This window comes from Crocuta crocuta, unplaced genomic scaffold (genome assembly GCF_008692635.1).
Source record: "Crocuta crocuta isolate KB4526 unplaced genomic scaffold, BGI_CrCroc_1.0 scaffold340, whole genome shotgun sequence".
In the NCBI taxonomy this organism is placed as follows: domain Eukaryota; kingdom Metazoa; phylum Chordata; class Mammalia; order Carnivora; family Hyaenidae; genus Crocuta; species Crocuta crocuta.
In genome coordinates, this window is record NW_027530642.1 from 3,944,303 (window position 1) to 3,964,935 (window position 20,633).

Genomic DNA, 20,633 nt, shown 5'->3' on the forward strand with positions numbered 1-20,633 from the left:
GCAGCAGCCCCCGGGACCCCGGCCCCTTCCCCCCAACCTGCCCCTCAGCCCCATCTTCCCGGTCCTTCTGCCTCAAGGTCTTGACACCCATCCTTGCTCCCGCCCGACCCCCAGGCCCTTCAGTCCCCACTGTCATCTGACTTGTACCCAGGTGTCACCCCCCGCCCCCCCACAGGAGCCCTCCCTGCCCTCCCAACTTAAAATGGCACTCCCAGTCCCGCCCCTTTTCACACTCCTCCATTTCATTTTCTTGCTTGAATGTGGCACAGTGTAAACTTGACTTGCCTCGGTGTTGGCTTTCTTGTTTCTGTCAATCTCCTGCCCTAGCGCCTGATTCCCACTTCCGCTCTGGGCACCTGAAACTGCCGGGCACAGAGTGGGGCCTCCGTAAGCGTTTGTCAGGTATGTGAATTAACCCTGAAGGCCAACGACTCCCTAGAAATTGTGACATACATTAAAGAAAGAGCTCTTAGAGCCCACGGACCCCGTCAAATAGTACGTGACATTTCGTGTGACGTGCGTTATTTTCCATGGGGATGGTTGGCCGCTTTCATTAGATTCTCAAAGAGGTTCTGATCCCAAAGATGGAAAGTGGTCTTAACCATTTTTTTAAAAAGTTTATTTATTTATTTTGAGAGAAAGAGAGCACAAACGGGGCAGGGGGGAGGCAGAGAGAGAGGGAGAGAGTCAGGCTCTGTGCTGTCAGTGCACAGCCCATCTTGGGGGCCCGTCTCACTAACACTGAGATCAGGACCTCAGCCAAAATCAAGAGGCAGACGCTTAACCACCTGAGCCACCCAGGCGCCCATGAAGGGGTTTTACAATCAGGGCTTGACTGTGCAGCAAGGAACAAAGTTCAATCCAGTCTCCAAGGCCCACTAGGGGCCCTGGGTGTGTTTAGCCTGGAGGAGAGAAGCCCAAGGAATCCAGCTCCACTGTGTGTAAATCTCTGTAGGCAATGAAGAAACAAGGAGAAATAGCAAGAACTTCACCCCCACAGGGAAAGGCCCTCCTAACAATCAAAGCTGACTAAGGTCATAGGACTGACTAGTGAGGTGGTGAGTTTCCTGTCACTGGAGGTATGCAAGCAGCTGTGCATGCTCCTGTGTCAGAAATTGTTCTAGGATGAGTAGGCTGAGGAAACACACAGTTCTGGGATGTAGGAGTGGTGGATGGCTTGGGTCAGAGTGGGAGGTCTCTAAATTAATGTCACTGTGGTTCCTTCTGGTTAGAGTGTGAGTGACATGGCCCTGTGTGTCCCAGGGTGAGGCACTCGAGTGTCATCCCCGTATTCCATGTAAAAGGAACAAGTCTGAATCTATCCCCTCCCCGCCTGCTCCCATGACCCTCAGAGGGATCTGAAATGTAGGGACAGGCCTGGGCCCCCTCTTCTGGTCACTGCCCTTTCACAGCAGTGACTTCAGCCTATACAGGCTGCCAGCCAGGAGCACTGGCCTGCTGGGGTGTGTGGTCCCCCGCGGGCCAGACTGTCCTCCCCTGGGCTCCCTCAGGCTTCCTCAGGGTCAGCAGCTTTCTTTCAAGCCCTATCTCTTGGGACCAGAGCATTCTATTTCACTTCCTTTGTCCTGAGCGTCAGATCACATCCTGCGGCATTTCGGGGCACCTTTTTGCCATCCCTGAGAGGCATCTCTCAGGGAGCCGGGAAGCCTTTCTCCTTGAAGCAGGAAATAAAATCTCTCTACTGAGCTAAAGGTGCCAGCTTCCTCAGGGCACACCAGACGGCAGACGATGGTGCCTCAGGAGGGGCCGTTGGCTTCAAGGCCAACAGCACGCCCTTGGGTCCAACAGTACAGCTGGGATCTGTAGCAGGGTCCGGTCCGGGTGGATGATGTCCCCACCTCGAGGCAGCTGGGGAATGTTCTGGGAGCTGAAGGCCAGATTGGACACACCTCTCTCCAAGTTTATGGAAGAAGTGGTTGGCATGGATGTGGGCCAGGTGCTAGATTATCCGGTTAGACTCCCCCAGGTGTGCTTCCTGACGGAGCTGTTCCCCAGCCATGGGACCCTGGACACGTGTCTAATGCTCGGAACCCGTTCTCTGTCTGTACCAAAAGGACCACCACACGTCTCATAAGTGACATAGTATGTAAAAAACAAATTCACAGGGCCAGGCACAGAGTGAGGGCTCAATAAATCAGGTGCTATTTTTACTATTCGTGGTGGTAATAGTAGTATTTTAATGAGTATTGATTAACTCTTTGGGCCTCTGTAAAAGTATGATGACAATATGCACCTCATAGCAAGGATCAAGTGAGATCATGGATGGAAAGTGCATTCTGAGTGCCAAATCCTACATAAATGTGTTGGCTAATGATCATGGATAACGTAACATAATAATGAGAAGTACCGAGCAAGGAGACTTGTCTTTCCCGGATCGGCCACAAGAGGGCACCCTTTCTCCCTTGCCCCAGTCATGCCCCTTCAGCCACTCCTGCAGGAGAAAAGTCCAGGCTTCCCAGCAGCAAAAGGAGGTGTAGACTCTCACGCGAAGAGCCTGGGCCTATGTAGCTCTTGGGATATTTCACTGGACCTGTCACCGGGGGTGCCAATTCCTTCTCCCCAGCGGCCAGAGGCCTGTGGCCTTTAGGGACGTGTTGAAAGCTGTTACTCCTTTGGAGCTGTGATCGGACATGGTCTCCACGATGAAAATCTGCAAGGGACACGCAGGATCCCTTATTTACATTCACACGTGTGTGATTGAGCCTGGCCTCACAGCCGGGGAGTTCTCCGATGGCCTCGTCCACTGCTGTGTCCCCCCCCCCCCCCCGAGCCCGGTGCCCGCAGTCCACAGTGTGGAGCCCTGTCAGGAAGGCCCAGCATAGCTGGCAATAAGATCCCCGGGGTATGGAGTGGGTGTTCTAGAAGGAACCACAGCAAGGACAAGGCCGGTGAGCTGCTGACTGGGTCCTGTTTCAGAGCTAAACAAACTGGGTGTGGGGATCGTACTGTGGGAATATGGAGGGGTAGGAAACCACCCCATGGGGATGGGTGGGGCATAGCCCACAGCCCGGGAGCTCGCCCTTGGCCTGCCTCTCCCTCTCCTTCCCTGCGGCTCCCACGGGGCCACGTGCCCGCACAGGCTCTCAGGGGCCTCGGATGTGGAGTGTAGGCATGCAGACATTGCCCTCAGCCTGTTCTGGGGTGCGGAGGAGAGACGTGGGGAGGCCTCGTGTATTTGGGTTGTTGGATTTTTTTCCGTCAACATGTAGCAGAGCTTGGAGGACCACACTAAAGATGGAGTGACTGTGTTTAAAATGAGCCCAAGTGGGCGCCTGGGTGGCTCAGTCAGTTGAGCATCAGACTTCGGTTCAGGTCATGATTTCACAGTTTGTGAGTTCCAGCCCCGCGTGCTGTCAGCGAGAAGCCCGCTTCGAATCCTCCGTCCCTCTCTCTCTCTGCCCCTCCCCTGCTTGCTCTCTCTCTCAAAAATAAATAAAAGTTAAAAAGAATGAAAAAATGAAATGACCCCAAGTATTGGCTGTGATGCCTGTGGTACAGCTCAAGTCCAGAGTTCATGCTGAACCCTAACACCTGCGGGAGGTGTGATTTCCTATTTGGCCTGATCAGTCACACCTTTGGGGCTGAAGGGGAAAGGGTGGCGTGTGGCTAGGCTCCTCAGCTCATGAGCCGGTCCCACCCAATGGATCTTACCTCGTGGGACTCATTCCTTCCCTAACCTTCCACAGCCCAGTGTTTCTAGACATAGGATGGAAGCTTCCGGAGGCTTCTGACTGCCCCGATGTGGGGCCTGGTTGGTGTCTATGCTGGCCTCTGGACATAGCTGACAACAGAGGCACTTGGGGATTATGTCAGCTGGGGTTGTGTGCTGGGCTGTGTCCTCCCCAACTCAATTCGTGTTGAAATCCTACCCAGTGACTCAGAATGTGGTAGTATTTGGAGATAGAGTCTTTAAAGAGGTAATTAAGGGGGCGCCTGGGTGGCTCCGTCGGTTAGGTGTCAGACTCCTGATTTCGGCTCAGGTCACGATCTCACAGTTCATGGGTTCAAGCCCCCCATCGGGCTCTGCAGTGACAGCACAGAGCCTGCTTGGGATTCTCTCTCTCCCTCTCTGTCTGCTCCTCCCCTGCACGCACTCTTTCTCGCTCTCTCTCAAAATAAAACATTAAAAAACCATAAAGAGGTAATTAAGGTTACATGAGGCCATTGCGTGGTCCCTAATCCAACACGACTGGCTTATAAGAAGAGGAACTTCGGACACAGATACACACAGTGAAGACATAGAGAACACGGCGGTCTGCAAGACGAAGAGAGAGGCCTCAGAAGAAACCAACCTCGCTGACACCTTGATCTTGGGCTTGCAGCCTCCAGAACTGCGAGAAAGTAAAATTCTCCCGTTTAAGCTGCCCAGTCTGTGGTACTTGCTGCGACAGCCCAAACAAACTAAAACAGGCTGTGGTTGCTTCCTGGCCTTCTCCTCCTCCCCCTTTCCCCGTGTTCCCAGAAAGAAACAGGACACAAGTCGAGGGTCCAGCACTTTATTAGAATCACAGGGCACAGAACCGATCGCTTGGGTCTCACTGAAGGGTTGTTTTACCCTCTACCCACCCCGGAAGCCTCAGAGAGACAGCCCTGCCCCGTAGGCCGGGCCAGCGGGAGGAGGGGGCAAGGGCAGGTTCAAAGTATGAACACAGACTTGGTGTGTTCCCAGCGTAGTGTTAGCCGGGTGATCTCAGGCAAGTCTCTTAACCTCTCTGAGCCTTGGCTTCCTGGTCTGTGACATGGAGACTGAATGAGACCGTGCCTGTGAAGTGCCTAGCGCGGTGCCGGCAGATTGTAAACAGTCAGTGAGGGAAGCTGTTTTGATTATTTATTAGGAGCCAGTTGGCCAGCTCCGTGGTCTGACGGCTCCGGTCTGTGAATGAGGGGGAGGGGATCTATCCTTCATAAGCGTCTTCAATGCCGCCCGCTAGGGAGGCGGGCCGGGCCACAGGTGATCGCCACCTGGGCCCTGGGAGTACGGGGATCAGACCCGCAGGTGAGGATCCTGGGGCCAAGGCACCTACCAACTCCGTTGAAAAGCACTTAGGAAGGGTTTGCAGAAAGTTCCAGCGCAGCGCCCGGACCACCTCGCGTCTCTGGCATTCGCTCATTGAAGACACAGTCTTCTTTTTGTGTTTTTATTTTTGTAGTTTTCGCTTTTGGCTAAGGACTCGCCACGGGCCGCCGAACTGGGCATCGATTCTGGCTGTGCCTTTGGCGGCCTGCGTGAACTTGGGCTGGTCATCGCAGCTGTCAGCCTCACCAGCCACACCGAGAGCTTTGAGGACGAAGCCGGGCTACAGAAGTAAACCCTAAGAGACGGAGGCGTCACAGGTACTGAGGTGATGGCGCAAAGCGTGTGTGGCGGCGAGACCCCCGGTGTTCCTCGAGCAACTAGGCAGGTGTCACCACAAGAGGGCGCTCTGGGCCTTTCGTCTTCCGGGCTTTGAAAAACCTTTCATTTCCCTGTGGTGGCATTCCAAATCGAACTAAGATTTATGGGTTTTCGTGTATCTGACTGACTTAATGGACTGTTAAAATAAACTCGTGTGCGTTTATTAGTTTATCAATAATGTAGATGCCCTGCCGTGGCCCCTACCGCAGGGCACCCTGGGAAGTGGGAGGAGGGCCAGGGCCCAGGACCGGAAGAAGCGGTACCGGAAGGTGCACGGGTTCGACCGCCCCGCAGCCAGGTGCCTGGACCGATTTCCCGAGTAACGCGGTGGTGACGTTCCCACCTCCAGCCGCACTGGAATGTTACGAAGGGGACACAGTGGAAAGAAAAGGCAGCTTAAAGGGCAAGAACGCCGCGTGCAGCCCTCTTACCTCCGGCGCACCGCCCGCTACTTGAGCCGCATCTTGTCCTGCGAGCTGCGGTCCCACGGGGACAGCTCGGGGCGGGAAGGAGGTGAGTCCGGCTGCTGAACCCTGACCTCAAGAACAGTATTTCCAGGAATCCCCATCTTAGCATCTAAGGGATTCCTGGGAAAACTGGACCGTGAGGACAAGGTGAGAGAGCGGCCTTCGGCCCCGAGGCCCCGCCACGGCCCTGAGGACCCGCGGAGTCTTCCTCGGCGGTGAGCCCCGTCCGCGGAAGCCAGTGCGCAGGGGACGCCTTGCAGGGCTGGCTGATTGACTGGAACTTCGAGTGCCCTTGGAAAGTACCTTCCCTGCGGTCGAAGGCCGTGTTGTTGACCAGAAACCATCTGGCATCCCAGCCGCCCCCCTCCTCCCCACCCGAGACGGAGGGGGGCTGTACGTATTCCTGAGCCTCCAGCCAGAGGGAGGGCTTGAGTCTAAACCCTGGGCGAATCCGGTTCTCAGTCTCCGGCAGCTTCCTCCCTGGTGATCTCCCGCAAACTGCTTAACCTCAGTTTTCCTCAGCTGTAAAATGGGACAGGAGGGGACCTCCCGGATAAGGTGAGACAGATAGTTTGGGAGGAGGGGTGGAGTAAGGCAGTCCATAGGGTTAGTGGAAACCGTCTAGGTCTGTCTTTGCTAAAAGCGACCCAAGATGTAAGGAGAGGACCAGATTTATTTATTATGTTCTCCTCTTGCTCCCCCCCCCCCGCGCCCCCGCCAGGTTCCCAAATCACATGCCCTGGGTAAGAACATGAATCTGAAAGCAGGCAGATTAGGCTACTACCTTGACTAACACAATCATGAGCGGCCTTGGGTGAATTGCTTAACTGAGCCTCACTTGTCTCATCTGTAAAATGGGTCAGCAACGCTGGCCACCTTCCAAGCTTCTTGGGAGGTTAAATAAGATTGTGCTCAGCCCAGAGATTCTCCTCTGCTGTCCCATATTTGTCTGAAGCCTCTGAGACAGGTCGGACATTTGTGCAATGCCTGACTGGCCACAATAGCCTGGAGCCAAGGTTAGGTACCCAGAGAATGAGTCTGACTCAAAGCTCAGTACTTTTGTCTTTATGCAAGGGTTTTTAGGAACTGTCCGATCCACATAGGATGAATGGGTTTCAGCTCTGAATCTTTATCCGTGGCTATTGGGGCCTTAGTGTTGAGAAGGGTTTTGAAGGTGCATCTCAACTCTTCAAGAGAGGATGCCTTGACTGATGAGCAGTGTCCCCCGTGGGCTCAGAGAGAGAAAGCGGAGGCGGGGTGTCAGACAACGGCCACCACCGCATGCCCCCCAACATCTCAGCTCCAGATGGACAGACTGGGGCGCCGGGAAGAGTCAGGACTTGCCCAGAATCATGAAGCAGGTAGCGGCACGGGCAGGACTGGAGTCCAGAAACTTCCTCAGCACAAGTGGCTGACGGGCATGGAGACTGGAAACACTCCCAGCCTTCCTGGTGTCCCCAAGCACAGTGACCACTTACCGCTTCTGGGCGGATAGCTGCTGAACAACTTCTCCCTTCCCGAGCTACAGTGCTTCATCTCAGACTCCCAACTGACCAGAGATGCAGCACTGCACCTCAGGCCGGGGGACAGGGCGCCTTGCTCGGTGCCAGGAGCGGGGTGGGGGGTGGCCTCTCCTCCCTAGGCAGAAGAGGGGGGTGTTAGGGGGGGCCCACAGTGCCACCACGCAGCCCTCCTCCCAGACATTGCCGTAAGTGTCCTGCCTGGCGTCGGAGCCCTCTGCGACCCCCCCCTCGCCCTCCCTTTTCTTTTCCTTTTTTTTTTTTTTAAAAACCGGCTTTGTCGAGATGTACTCCACCCCCTCAACGTGAAGTGTACAACGAGATGGTTTTTAATACCTTCACAAAGTTGTGCGTCATGATTAAGTTTAGAGCGTGTCATCACCCCCAAGAGGAACCTCTTGCCCTGTAGCCCCTGGCGTCCGCCAGCAGCCCCGGCTCTGGGCAGACCCGGTCTGTGTCCGCAGAGCAGACCCCCCGATATGGTGGCCCCATGCCCCACCTTTGCCCTCTGCACACTCCAGCCAGACGGCACGTTCGCGGTCACGGAGGTGTCCCTGCTCCCACTCCCCCCCAGCTCCCCAGCCATCCTCACACAGCCTTCCAGAGCGATTTTTCAAATGAAAATAAGCTCATCTCTCCTCCATGCTTGCAATCCTGGGAGCGCTCTCCCTGCGTCCAGCTAAGTTCTGAAACCCTCAGCAAAGATCAGGAGGGCCTCCTCCTCTTCTCCGGCGCCCACCACCCCTGGATTCCTAGGGACTGCTTCCCCTCACACCCCCTGCCGTCTGCCTTTCGTGAGCTCCGTGCCTACTCAAAAGGCTGCTTTTTCCGGGAAGCCCTCCTCGACTGCTCAGACATCGGGACCTCCTGGTTCACGTCCTCACACATGCGGTGCCCTCTTTCTAATCCTGCATTACTCGTGGGGTATAGTTTTCCCTTCCGACCTCCTCCGCTTGGGGGCTGCGTGGCCCACCTGTGAGGCAAGGGACCCGCAGGCTGGACTCACCACCGGTGGTAGATTCTGGCAGTGCTGGTTGAACAGCTGAATTGTTTCCTCAATCTCATTCTTACCAGGGTCAGAGCTCTTTGCATCTGCCTGGGCTAGTATCCGGTTCCCTGGATAGTTGGGTGGATTTGGGGGTGTCCTTGGGCCTTGTCGAGGTCTTTGTATGTGATGTTGGGCCTCAGGGATGCCATTTGGTGGATGCACAAATGGCCATGCAGAGAAATTGTTTTCTGCTTGTGAGTGGGCTTGGGTGGGAATGTCTGAGTGAGCAGACAGAGCTCCCCTGTCCCTCCTGCCCCCGGCAGCTCCCAGGACACCCCCAGAGGACCCTCCTGCTTTGCTGGATGTCTACTGAGGTGGCCTTGATACTGGATGACATATACTTTCAGAGATACCTGAAGACCCAAGGGCAGGGTTGGGTAGCCTATCTCCTTAGGGCCAGGAGAAAGCAAAAAACCACACACTTCCTTTAAAACAAAAAATAAAAAGCATGTCTTGTGTCCCTATCAGAAATCTGAAACTCGGCCCCCCATCCAAAGAGTGTCTCTCTCTGGTCTGCCGCTTGGGGCAGGCCGGGCCCCATGGCCTCCTGAGTGGGACAGCCCCCTCCTGAGGTCTTCCCAGCTAAAGAAATGCCTTTCTCTAATGTGGAATTCTCCTGTAGGAGCTCTTTCTGAGCTGCATTTAGCCGGGGAGTGATCCCAACGACATAGGGCCGCACCTTCGGGGTCCTGGGCAGCCCACAGCCTGTCCACTGCACTCCTGGATGGCTCCCACCCGCCTGACCACTTGAAGGTTTCGGTAAGAAGCCGGGGGCGGGGGTGGGGTTGGGTGGCTGTCCTGACAAAGTGAACTTCCATGGCTGGGAACCAAGCTGATAAGGCCAGGCTCCCGCATTCCTTGCTGCACGCCGGTTTCCAAAGCCCTCAGCTGCCCGCCTTTGGCGTCCCCAGGGCGGCACAGGGAGTGAGCCGTCTTGCGGAGTATGTGGGCCTCGGCACTAACTACCTGCGGAAGACTCCGCGACAGGGGAGGAAGCCCCCGCTTGGTGCCCTCTCGCCTCCCACCCTGTTCTGGCTCCCGCGCCCTCCCCTTGGGTCTCAGGCCCCGGGCCGGGCCCTTGCAAGCCCGGTGGCAGGGTGAAGGGTAATCACAGGCCTGGTGCTCCCTCTGCTTTCCCTTCCCCGCGTCGCCTCGTTATGAGCCCTGCTAGAGGTTCCCACGAGCGGCAGCGAGTCGTATTTACCTGTTATCGATGACCCGGGTTAGATGTAAAAATAGTGTGACAGTCCACAGACGTGGCACAAATACAAAGGGGGCCGTGCCCTGTGACGCGGAACTTTCAGGACAGCCGGTGAGGCCCCCCGGGGACTGTGGTCACCTCCGTGCGGAGGACCAGGACGCGGAGGAGACGGTTCTGTGGTCACAGCGCGGCTTGACGCAGGGGAGTTGAGGGCTATTTCCGCACACCCCATTGGGCTCGGAATAGTGTTGCAAAGATAGCACCTCTGCTGCGTATGGAGGCAGGGAGTGGGTGGGAGGCATCCCACATCCCCGTGGGAGAAAGTGATGCCAGGACAGGGGCTGCACGAGCAGCCTTAGGCTGGGGGAAGCCATTCGCCCCCTTCTCCTCCAGCTATAGGCTGCGTAGTTCTGGAAAAATCACAGTGACGCTGACTGTAATAAGCACGGTCATTTGTTGACCATTTTAATCGTGCTAATCCCCTTGGATTCCCAAGGCTCTGTGAGAAGGGAGTTTTCCAAGGCCATCAAGTTAGGAGCTGAGCTGGGTTCCTGACTCAGAACAGCCAACCCCCGCTCCCTCGTTTTCAACCTCTATGCTGAATGTCTCCTCCCCTGGCCAATTTTACCAATCCCCGGGGTTTGGGCCGGGGTCTAACCACTTCACCTGACCATTCAGCAAACCTCGGGTGTCTTCTACCTGCCGAGGGGAGGTGGGACTGAACCGGATGTGGTCCTTGCCCTGGAGGACTGCAGTCAGGCTGAGATGGAAGGAAAACGTGCCTGGCAAGGCAAATAGGGTGCAGATCCAAGTGGCACAAGGGAGAGTCTTAAGAAAGGACCGCCAAGGTCTTAGAGGACAAAGAGGTTCCCACCCCAGGCGGGGGAGCTGGGAGGACTTCCTGGAGGAGGAGGTGGTGGGCCAGGAGGAGGGGCAGAGATGCAGGAAGACTGTCCTCTTGCCCGAGGACTCTTCCCCTGAGTCTTTCTTACTTGTCCAGCAGGCAGACAGTGCTGGCCCCAGCCCCTGGTCTCCTTCAGATGAGAAGGAGGTCGATAGCCCTCCTCGTCCACTTACCCCACGAGCGGCTCCTTCTTACTCTTGGTCCCCAGTCAGGAGACAGAGGGCCATTTGGGAGACCTGAGTTCCGTTCCACCCGGTGTGGTCACCTCTCCCACGTGCTTCCCCTCTCTGGGGCTCCATTTCCCCTCTGTCCAAGGACACCATTGAGCAGGTGGCCTTAGACCCGTATAGGACAGATTCTTACCTGGTGCCGGCCATTGGCAGTCTGTGGCGTCGCTCCCCCCAAAATGGGCCAATTTCCCCTCCTTGCTCCCTACTGTCTTCAGGAACGGCTGCTGAGCCCGGCCGGGGGTGGGGGGACTTCGGTCTTCTTGGGAAGCTCCAGGAAGGCTGGGAAGGAGAAAATAAACAGTGGCTGTCTGGGTTTTCTCGCCAGGCCTGAGTGAGGAGGCCTCCTTGGCTCCTTCCCTTATATGGGCAGGCTGCTCTGGGCCAGAGCCCGTCCCCACACTCCCCCACCCTCCACCAGCACTGAGGGCCGGGGGCCACTGCTGGGCACCTGGGACCCTGGTGCTGCCAAGGCTGGGGCTGGGCTGAAGATAGGGGGTGGGTCCCAATACATGTCTCCATAGGTGCCTATATCCCCTGGCTGCCTGTCATGGCCTGGAGGCTACTGGGGGTGGAGCCCATGGGGAGGATTTTTCTTTTTTAATGTTTATTCATTTTTGAGACAGAGACAGAGACAGAGCGTGAGTTGGGGAGGGGCAGAGAGAGAGAGGGAGACACAGAACCTGAAGCAGGCTCCAGGCTCAGAGCTGTCAGCACAGAGCCCGAGGCAGGCCTCAAACTCACGAACTGTGAGATCATGACCTGGGCTGAAGTCGGAAGCTCAACCGATTGAGCCACCCAGGTGCCCCAGGTTGGGAGGATTTATACTGGGATGAGGGGTGGAAGAGGAGGGTCTCTACCAGGTCCTGACTTAATCCCCAATTCACAGTGTGGCCTTGGCCAGGCCCTTTCCTTCTCCAGCCTCTGTTTCTCCCTGTGTCAAATGAGGGTGTGGAAAGTACTAATTAACCCTCACAGTGAACTGCACAAAGGGGGAGCTTTTGTATCTCCATTTCACAGAAGGGAAAACAGGCATGGAGAGGCCAGCTGTACCACAGCTATCCAGCTAGAAAGGGAGGCTTTGAACTTGGGGCTGTCGGCCTTCAGGGTCTGTGTTTTGAATGGGTTTGATGGCTAAGGCTGCTCTCGGTGTGATATTCAGCCACTCAAACATGCCATATGGAAAAGGCATCTATCTGCTGGAAGACCAGAGGGTCCAGTGCCCAGCGGCCGAAAGGAGCCTGACCTGTTGAGCAATGGGCACACCAGGCTGTTCATCTTGGTGTTCCCAGCACATCATTCAGGGCCGGAGCCGACTCAGGGCTCAGGAGAGGGGAGCTGTGGAATCCCTGGATAGCAAGCCTCAGGGGTCACATCTGTGCTATGGGCACAGTCTCTCCAACTCCCAGGCCTGCTCTGATGATGGAACAAAATGATGGATGAGAAAGCACTGAGATGTCACCGTTAAAATTGGCATTGCCTCTGTTCATAAGCTCCTTTTTCCCTCTGAAGTGCTTGCTTGTGTCTTGTCCCCAGGCTGTCGCTTCCCAAGCTGACCAGTTCTCGCCTGCCCTGCTGCGGGACTGACGAGGATAAATCTGCTAGGAGCCTGGGCTCTGGGCCCCGGCGGCAGTGATCCTGGGAGAGGCTTCAGGAAGGGAGACAGGAGGGAAGGAGGGGGACGGACTGCTGGGAACAGCTCAGAAACGAGCCTTGCACAAGCACCGACATCCTGTGTGCTCTTGACCCAGCCCATCCATCATCCCGGCATCCTCCCAGACCCCCAGCCCTCTTCCTGGGGCNGGGGGGAGAGGTGTCTGCAGCCTTCCTAATCCAATTTGTTCAGACCCGGGCTCTGCCACTCATTGGCTAGCAAGTGAGGGCCGGGAGTGTGCACTGTGCTGGAGCCCACGTTTGCTCGCACGTGTGGGGCGCGCAGGGGTGAGCAGGTGTGCTGCGTTATGTAAGCCGGGCCTGGGCCTCATCACCTTTCCTGGAGCTCCTTGCCAGAGCCCTTCCTCCCCGCCCCCCCATCCGGTCTTCATCCACTTTTTCCACCCTCTGGAGACCCGGTGCCAGAACCAGGCTCTGTGGCTGAGAGTGAGCACCTTCATTCGCTCTGAGCCCATCCCTCGCCCCACCTGCTGCTCCTGCGGGGAACGAACACAGCCAGGGTGGAAGAATGTGATGGATGGGACAAAAACCTCGACGGTTTCTTGGGCTTCACCGTGTCCCCAGCGCTGGGGACACACCTGACCTCACAGACCCCTTCCGAGGCCCTGTGAGCTGGTTACCGCCAGGCTCCCCAAGCTTCTAGAGCCCCACCGTGTTTACTCCTTCGCAGGCAAGACTGCTGACTCCCCCAAGGCTGCCATTGTCCGTTCTCCACAGCACAGAGGCTTTCCCTTGCTGGCTTGCAGGGAGCGTAGGCTGGGGTGGATTCTGGCTCTGGCTTGGGTTTCCCCGTCTTTGACTCCACTTCTTTGCTCCTACAACCCACACATAACGGCTTGGATGCCCTGCACCCCATCCATCAGTTGGGCCTTCCTTCAGCTCTCCCCAGTGCAAGGCCTAGTTTCCTGGTCATTCCGAGGGTTGGACTGGGGAGCGTACCCTGGGGCGCAGGGCTGCTGCGGGAGCCCCCAGCGGCAGGGCTGGGGCTGTGGAGGGGGTGGGGGAGGCACTCACAGCTCTGTTTCCTCGGCCCCTGCTGCCTGCCCTCCTCTCTGGTCCTCAGGAGGCCCTCTCCGGGGTGCTTGCTCCTCCAATGTCAGGGTTGCAGGCGTGGCTCCCACCAGCCAGTGCCCTTGCCTGAAAGAAACAAAGATACCGCCTCTCAGAAGGATGCTGGGGTGCCCGTGGCCAGAGCCCTGCCGTCCGTGGGTCCTGACTGGCCTTGCAGACTCCAAGGGACTGAGGATGAGCCTGGCCTCCTGCTGGGTCCCCAGATGTCTTAGGCTGAGCCTGCTAGGATCTTCCAGGCTCCCAAGAGCCTGCTCCTCTGTCCCGAGGCAGCCACTGTCCCCAAGTTGCCTGCCCGGATTTCCAAGGGAGTCTTCTGAGCAGCTCTAAGCTCCAAGAGCAGGAGGGGCCGCCTTCCCTTCCCAGTACACAAAGTCCCCATCATAATGGGTCTGGAAGGAAGTTTCCCAGAGGCCCCTCTGACCAGTGGCTCCACCTCCGGCCTCATACGTCAGCAAGGAGCCATTTAGGGGTGGGTCAAAACTTGGGGTCACCATGGTGGCCAAGACCGAAGGGACAGCCCTGAAGCCGCCCGGGACTGCTACAAGCTGCCCAAGCCTTTCACCCTGCAAAGTGCTTCCTTCCGTAACTGAGGGTACTACCTCCGCCAGGGGTAGGGGTAACTTCCCCGCTTAACCGAGGTTCACAGTGGCCCTGTAGTGTGCCCCACGTCATCCACTAGCAAGGATCAGAGGCCAGCTTGAACCCAGGGCTGCTCACGCTCAAGCCAGCCATCTCCTGAGCCTGAGCCTGCTGGGTGACCCTGAAACAAAATGCGCATCGTTACGGTCACTGCAGAAGCCGCCGTGCCCTCTGCTGGCCTTGCTCATTTCCAAGAAAAACGAGGGCCTGGGAACAGGCCGCATCTGGGAGCCAGATGGCACTACAGCGAGAGAGGGCTGAGCTCGAAGCTCCGCGCAAACACACGAACCCGTGCCCATAGCCTGGCAGATCTGCACTGGATCTCGCCCCTCGCTCTTTCTAGCTGTGCGACCAAGAGCGGGTGGCTTCACCCCTCTGAACTTGGTCCCCGACCTCAGGCTTCTTTGTGAAGGTCAAATGAGGTCTGTGTCAAATGCAGGTGCAGTTGCAGGCGCATAGGGAGCCCACATAAATGGCCGCGATTTGCATTATGCGCCCAGGGCTGGAGCCACAGTGAGGCATAGGCATGGGAGGGAGGGAAGCAGGAAGGATGAGGGCAAAGGTCCAGAGAGGCATCCAGAGAAGACGTGGATGCTGGGGTGGGAGCCACCACGTGAGGCCCCTTTCCACGTCCCCTCTGTTATGCGGCTTCTCTGCGCCTCTGTTCCCAGGGCGCCCTCCCACCCCCTTGACACCCCAGCTGAGTTCACCAGCCTCACACGCTCCCTACTTCCTCCCCAGGGAAGCCTGCTGCTGGGGACTTTTGAGCAAGCCCTGGGAATGCAGTTTGAGGCTGAACTGATGGAGGGAAAAATAGTGAAGAGAGGGAGAGGAAAGGAGCCCCACCTGCCTGGCCCATAATGCCAAGCCTGCCTCAAGGGGCTCAGGCCCCGGGAAGCTGGGGGCTGGTGGATTCTGTGCTTCCCATCCACCCTGACCTTCCAGTGAGCACGAAGGCAGGGACACACAGTGACCATTACAATAGCCACTAACCGCTTACACTGGGACCTGCTGTAATCATAACAAGAGCTTTCAATGTGCTCCACACTTGCTAAGTCCTTTACTGTGCATAGTCTTCCTCCCAGTCACATAGGAGTTGGGTACCATTTTCATGCCCATTTTACAGATGAAGACACTGAGGCTCGCAGAGGTTATAGCACTCCCTCAAGGTCACGTGGCTTGTGAGTGTCAGGCTCAGGATTGGCTTGAGCCGGCCCAGCGTGCATTTTCACGGCTGCCCTGTGAGACCCAGCTCTTCCTGGCACCATTTCTACCGAGCGACAGCCCGCGTCAGCATCTCACGGTGTTTTGTCGGGCCTGGGTTAAATTTGATGGAAACAGGGTTGTGAGCAAAGAAAGCGTTTGCAAGGCCACTGGAGGTATGTGGGCCCTGGCAACGCTGCACCTCTCCAGAAGCAGGGAGCCTTTTCAGTTTTTGTTATGCCTCTTGTACTTCTCCCTCGCATGCTGTCTGTTTAGAACAAACCAATCAGCCACAATAAAGGGACTGGCTCTCCCTTCTGCCCTGTCCACTTTGCAAACAAGTGGGACCTTCAGGGTCCCAGTTTGCTGAGACTGCATGATGCCTTCTGGATACTACATATGCTGTTTCTTCTGGAGCGTGTCGGATGGGAAGCACAGCCGGTTAGACACCAGGTTACCTGTAGACACGCGGTGTGATTGTGGGAAAGAGCCTTCCCCTCCCTGGGCCTCATGGTGATGTGGTGGGGAGGGGACCAGACTCCATGGTATCCGATAGGGGCAATGGCTTGACCCCAGCCCATCCCCTTGGTGTTAGTGTCAGTGGGAAGGGAGGTGGATGGTCTGCATGTATCTCCTTGGAGCGAGAGAGAAGGGGCATCAAAGGTTGAGGTTGGAGCCCACCCTACTGCCCAGCCCAGAGCAGGTGACAGGGACCTGGGCCATGTGGGTTTTCTGCAGCAGGACTCAAAGTCTCAGAACATTAGTGCTGGAGGCACCCTAGTCTCACACCCACTGCTCAGATGAGGACAGCTGAGGTACGGAGAGGAGAAGGCACCCAGCTCAAAGTCAGAGGCCCAGCTGGGACTGGCTCTTTCTACTCACTGAAAGATCCTAATCTGTTAGATCTTAACAAAGAAGCCCTGGGAGGGAGGCAGGAGAGAGGGAGCCTTTAAGTTCCTTTGGCTTTGAAGACGGAATAATCATGACTTCCTTTTCTAAATATCTTTTGGCCCTTCCTAGAACCAGATGGCGGATGTTTGGAATTTATGTTGTAAATAGTGTTTAAGAAGGGGATGGGGGTGCAGATGTGTTACTTTCTCCATCCTCCAAAAGCCAGATCTGAAGGAGGGAATGGGGGGGAGGGGAGCTGGGTATGAGATTGGGGAGAAGAGAGAGGAGAGGGGGAGGAAGGAGGAGGAGTCTCTGGCTGAGGGGGAGGGCAAGAAGGAGAGAGGCAGAGAGAAGAAAGTGAGTGAAAAGGGGTGAGGGGTGAGCCGGGGTGGGGGAAGAGGGAGAGAAGGTAGGTGAGGGAGTTGGGGAAGGGGCTCCCGAATGCAAGCTCAGACAAGCTCCATCTTGAGTTTAGGAGCCAACTCTTGAGTTTTCTAAAAATAGCTCAGCCTTTCCCCCAGCGGGGCTGGGAGCAGGGACGGGAGAGAGGCACGCTTGCCCTTTTATGGTAAGAAAAATTCAGATCCCCAGAGGGGGAGCTGGGCCCTGAGTCTGTAGTTCTGGATGAGGCCCAGCCCTGGGGTGCAGGGTGGGCTGGGCCGGGTGGGGGCTGTGACTTGGTGGCATGTCTGTCCTCTGTGAAGAAGGGGCTGAGGTGGCCACCCCGGAAAGCCCGGGGGTCCTGGTGGAGTGATGGGTGGAAGGCCTTTTAGAGACATCTGGTCCACCCCATCTCCCTGCTTTTAGAAGAAGCTGCACCCCAGAGAGGGGAAGAGACTGTGTGGACATTTGAGGTGTCAAGGTAACCAGGTCCCAGGTTCATGTGCAGATGGCTAACATGACCATTACCCTAAAGGGCAAAGTGTGGTTAGTGGAGAGGGCACTGGTCTGGGCATCAGGAGACCCAAGGCCCACTTCCCACTTGCACACGGTTTGCTGTGTAACCTTGAGCAATATGCTGGACCTCTCTGGCTTCAGATTCCCTTGCTGGGGTGATCTTAAGGGCCTTCCCAGCTTTTTGCCTCTCTGGGGGTTCCAAGGCTGGACAGCAGGGCTTGGGCATGGAGGATGGTGCTCCCAGTAGAGGGAATCTGCAGGTGGCTATCTTCTTCCTGGCTGACTTCCTGTGCGGAGGCAAAGGCTTAGATGGATCAAGACAGAGAGAGATGAGGCCTGATGGGAGACTGAGGCAGATCCTGGATGGGATCTCTGTTTTAACTGGTTGGGTCCAGCCCCTCACTGAACACACGGAGGCCAGAAAAGCCCTCATACTCATGGTCATGCTCAAGGTCATATGGAGCACTGAGGCAGAGCCAACAATAGAACCAATAGCTTCCCCTCCCCGCCTTGGGCTCCTTCCTCCGCAGGAGGCCTCCCATCTGCAGCAGACAAAGTGGGGGGGAGGGGGGGAGAGCTAACTCTGGGCAGGAAGAGAGCGCTCCTGAGCAGAGCAGTTAGAACTCAAGACACACTGTCATTTTTTGACTACTTCTCAGAGATAGTTATGTCCTGGTGGGGTACCTGCCTCCCTTCTGTCCGCTTCCCTTGGCTTCGAGAACCATGTCATAGCTTCCATCTCCGGACCGAGGCCGGGAAGAGGTCAGGAAGGACGCACCGCGCTGGGCGGCCACTCTGGCAGTGTGAGCTTGGGCAAGTTCCTCCCTGCTGTTGGCCTCAAGGTTCCACATCTATAACACGCTCTTGTTAGATTCCTTTTAGCTCTAACAGGATAATGACACTAGGAGTTTAAAATTCAACACCAGGAATGATGATTAAACATCTTCCAGGATCGCCAGGGTGAGTGAGATGGATTCAGTACTACTCTGTAGCTTTATAATTCATTGAGGTGGGGACCCAGGGCCCAAGGTTCCTGGGAGCGCCAGTCCTGAACCCGGGCTGGTTCTCTGACCCGCGGCCTGAACCCAGAACCTACGCTCCCTGCCCAGGACACTGCCCAGACCTGGCTGTCCCCTGGACTCTTCCCTTGCCTCTACCCTTTCCCACACGGCTACCCTGTGTGGTCCCCCTTCCTGTCTGCCCACAGCCCCTCTCTCCACACCCAGGCTCTCTGTGACTCAGCCCAAAGAGGCTTGCTTTCCTCTTCCAGCCTCCTGTGACACCCCCGCCCACGGCTAGGGGAAAAGAGGGACAGGAAAGAAAGAGGGACAAAAATAAAGCATCTTGTTCTAAATTGGAAGCTTCCCTGTGACCTTCCTGGAATTTCCATGTAGACTCTCGGGGGCGTGTGAACAGTGTGTCCAGGGACCCCGGCCCCCTCCGCCTCATTCCTGCCGGGGTGGAAGGCCGCCGGCTGAGTGCTCCCTGGGGACCCGGCCTTATAATCAGGCTCCAGGTCTCCCTGGTCAGTCCTGGTGGGTTCCCTGGGAAGGGCGAGAAGCAGCAGGGGGTGAAAGGAAGTGGAGGGGAGGAGGGTCCCCAGAGGCCCCTTGTGAAGTCAGGGCAGAACTGATGTCATGCCTGACTAGGAATCTGTCACCCAGGCAGCAAGGGAATTCAGTCCCAAGGCAGCCAGGCTGTGATACGAAGTCCCAGGCTGGTGGTGGGAAAGGCCATGAGGCTCAGACTCTTGTAACTCGAGTTCTCTCTACAGTGTTCATGCTAAGCTTGCATACCTCTGGTGATGGGAGCTCAATCACCTCGTCTCTCTTTGGACAGACTATTGGAGACTCCTTCCTAATATCCCACTGACACCCGCCTCTCTGGGACTGCATGTCCTGTCCTTTAAGGCTACAAAGAACGAGTGTCTGTTCCCTAGGAAGTTCAGAGGTTTAAAGATGGCGACTACAGCCCTCGGGCTTTCTACCCCTCCTCATCCCACCCGAGGTCTCCTGTCCCATTATTTGATATCTCAGAGTCACTAATGCGGAACTCCCAGGGCTCCCCCTGCTCTGGGACCCTTGGCTTGATGGTGTTGGGGGAAGGATGCAAACAGGCTAAAGACAGGGACTCCCTCCCGGAGACAGACACCAAGAAGGACATCTACCACCTAATGGCATTTTGGTTGCAGGCGATTCAGGCCGCTTCACCATCAAACCTTCCCCACTCTGCCGGCCTCAAATCTCACCGAACTTCTAGACCTGACCCCCGTTCCGGCCAAGCACGCTTGTTTGCTGCTCTGAAAGTGTCGTAGTCCCGCCTCCACACTTCCGCATGCAGAACTCCCACCTGGAAAGCCTTCCCCGTTCTTCCCTGGGTACCCAGAGCAGGCCCCTGCTGCTCTGACCACCCGCACTCCAGGCGTTCCCTCGCTGAGAGTCTGGGCAGCCACCATCGTCCGGGGGACGGCCCGAGCGATCTCCCTTCCATCCCAAATCCTGGACCATCACAGCCTGAAGGGCCCAGAGGGACAGAGAGACTGAACCGAGTGTGTTAGCTGCAGAGCTGATTCTCTCCTTTCCTCCCCATCTCGCTCCAGCTTATCTCAGCCGACGCCCCTGGGCTCAATGGGGTTGTGAGGTCACATGCCTGAGGCCTGACAGGCTCCCGGCAGACTGGCCAGTGGCCTTTGAGCCCTGGAGACCAGCCAGGGGTGGTGCCATGGCTGCTACAGGTGCCGTCTTGAGGCAGCAGCCTCCCTCTGGACACTTCGCCTCCATCCTTGTTTGCTGAATGAGGAGGAGGAGGAGGAAGAAGAGGGGGAGGAGGAGGAAGATGGTACAGGCAGCTGAGCAGTGTCCCTCTTAAGGTCACAGGGACCAGTGTGTTTCCCAGTTTGGGGCTTCTCCCTCTCCTTTGGAGCATGGCTTGGGGCAGAGGAGGGCCATTCAGGAGGGGACCTAGGCTTGTGGCCCGTATGGGTGCTCAGGGAGGGGCTGGGGTGAGGCTGTTTCCCCCGGCCTTGGTCTGGTTCACTGCCCCCTCCTCAAATGGGCTGTGCTGGGTTAGGGGCATCCAGGACTAATGGACCCCCCCCCCCCAAGGGAGCCTCATCNTTTGCATTTTGTATGTGGATGGAGGTAACAGTACTTCATCTAGAAGGAGGCACCAGCCTTCAAACGGTCCCCTTTCCAAATGCCGAGTTGGTCCTATCGGGCAGGCCAAACCTGAACTAGCTCTCGCTCATGGACTCAGTGGGGTGGCACTGGAGCTGCGGGTGGGAGGTTCCGGAGCCCGCCAGACCTGGGTCTGAGCTCTAGCTTCTCCTCTTACAAGCTGTGTGACTTTGGGCAAACGACCACCTCTCTCTGAGCCTCTGGGACCCCAGAGAGGGGACTGTACTTACCTCAGAGAGTGCTGGGCAAAGAGCCGGGCACTTGGGAAGACTTGGCATGTGGCAGTTGTTATTTTTGAA

General features: G+C 56.7%; 1 protein-coding gene across 4 annotated transcripts in view; it reads left to right on the plus strand.

Moving 5' to 3' along the window:
* The first annotated feature begins 5,696 nt into the window (after positions 1 to 5,696).
* The window catches only part of IL17B (interleukin 17B), a 50,720-nt gene continuing 35,783 nt past the window's right edge, over positions 5,697 to 20,633 (plus strand). For 2 of the 4 annotated variants that reach the window (XR_013336218.1, XM_077769028.1), the window contains exons 1-2: positions 5,697 to 5,929; positions 9,074 to 9,210. The gene's annotated coding sequence lies outside the window, so the exon portion shown is untranslated. Of the gene's footprint in view, positions 5,930 to 6,407; positions 6,442 to 9,073; positions 9,211 to 20,633 lie in introns of those variants that run through there. The other 2 variants (XM_077769029.1, XM_077769030.1) reach the window with 2 other exon arrangements.